Source organism: Sycon ciliatum, chromosome 7, assembly GCF_964019385.1.
Source record: "Sycon ciliatum chromosome 7, ocSycCili1.1, whole genome shotgun sequence".
Taxonomy (NCBI): domain Eukaryota; kingdom Metazoa; phylum Porifera; class Calcarea; order Leucosolenida; family Sycettidae; genus Sycon; species Sycon ciliatum.
In genome coordinates, this window is record NC_088649.1 from 1,574,013 (window position 1) to 1,576,282 (window position 2,270).

Consider the following 2,270-nt stretch of genomic DNA (forward strand, 5'->3'; position numbering starts at 1 on the left):
TTCATTCATCAAACCCATCGGAGGTAGTACTCCTGAACCACTGGATGGTAGAACTTCTTCTTTCATTACTGACACTGATATATCATTCAACCAGAACGATATTGACGTCATCAATGAGTACAAGTATATAGGAACTAATGATGAAATACCGAAGGAAGAAGAGATCAAAAGTAGTAATAACTTGAAGAAGGTGAAAGACGTGTTAGGGAGAATAAGAGGGGTACAACAGCGCTCTGGTTCAGTAAGTGATAAAGATGGAAACAAGAGACTTGTGATAGATTCCATAGACAAAGTGAGGAGATGGATAGACTTCATGATTAGTACTGACAGTAGTAGAGTGAAACCGATACAAGTTACGAAAGCAGACCAAGCAACTCAATCATCACCACAGTCCACTAAGAAAAAGAGAAGAAACAAAAAGAAAGGTATCAATCCCAAAGTCCAGAACTCTCAAGTCCAGTTCCGAAAGCAGATCAAGCAAATAGGCTTTATGATTTTGATCCACCACAGTCCACTTAGCCAAGGAAAAGATACAGAGATGATAGAGGTAACACTCTAAAAAGTCCAGAATTGTTTATGTTTGATCGACTACCATCATCAGAATCAGATTTCTCAGAAGGAGATTTTCACTCCTTGGAAGGAAGTGGAATCAGATTTTACAAATCACCTGGTGAGTTAGTAGACAGACTGGGTTTACTTTGCGCTTCCCGAGAAGCAGGAAATACATCAAAGAAAGTCATTAACGAACTAGTTGAGATCTTGGACCATTTGTTGAATGAGAAAGTGATAAAAAAGAGTGAATACAAGAAGATATATAAATCTTTTGTATAGATAGAACCATGGAAACCATCCTATTTTTGACAGTCACAGTTCACAAATCACAGGGACAAGTCAAAACCTTCAAGCATCATTCAACTCTCCATTAATACTTGATGAAAAGAAGACCTATGAAATTGCTCTGATCAATTCTACCATCTGGTATAGTTGGTTCAACATCAACACCTCAAACAACCAATTTCGGATTTTTGATTCGAAAGCCTGGAAAACTCTTGTCATTCCAAGAGGTGCTTACAACTTGACTGACATCAATCGATATATCCAGAGAAAAATCGAAAATGAGGACGGGATAACGATTGAGCCAAACTTCAACACTCTACACAGTGAAATTTACCTCCAACATGGGTACAAGGTTGACTTTGATATCCCGTCATCACTTGCTCCTGTGCTCGGATTTTCCAAGAAACTGGTTGATACAACTTCTACATCTGACTTCATTGTGAATATCACTGACACTCACAACATCCTCATTCACTGTAGTTTGGTAAGTGAGGCATATCTCAATGGAAGAACTGGTGATGTCATTTACTCCTTTTCACCGGATAAACCTCCTGGATTCCAACTCAACATCCAACCGAATGAAAAGACGTTTTTACCATTGACGAAAAGTGACAGAATATCAGATGTAATAATGATGATAACTGATCAAGATGGAAAGAAACTGAACCTCAACAATGAAAGAACCACGTTCAGTCTTCATCTCCGGGAAAGAAAATAAGACTAGATAGATGACATCATGTTCTTGAAACGAAACCAGCTTACCAGACAAAAGGTTATCGGCAGAAGTCTTCTTGGAAATCTGTACAACAAAGCCAAAGGTGTACTATACAACACCAGCAAAATCTTAGCACCAAAGGTCAACTCCATAGGACAAATGACAGCTCAGAAAGCTTTGGAGGCAGCAAAATAACAGATCACTCCAGACACGGTCTTTGATTTGGCAAAATATCTTGCTAAGGGTGATAGAAAATCAGTAAAAATGAAAGTAAAGAAAGAGGCAAAGCAGCTTGCTACTACTATTGGTAAAGACAAAGCTATCAATCCACATGTTAGAGATACCATCAATCAATTATCAAACAACAAGAACATCAAACGAGTTTTGTTGGATAAGAGTAAAGAGCTTCTCCAAGATAATCAGAGACCTATCCTATTAAACATTATTGCTGGTTCAGGAATGAAGAGGTTGTAGAAAAAAGAAAAAATATATAGGTAGAAACTATGGCCTCTTACACAAGTCCACATTTTGATCTTTTCACAGACCCGCCAAAGGATGAATCAGCAACTGAGTATGAGTACATAGAATATCTACCCAGGAACAGCAATGACATGAATAAAGACCAGCATATCATAGAAACCAAGGGTCTTAATGAGTAACTCCTTCCTCACAAAGCACTGCTTGAGGTTCATGGACGTCTCGTCAAAGCAGCAGATGG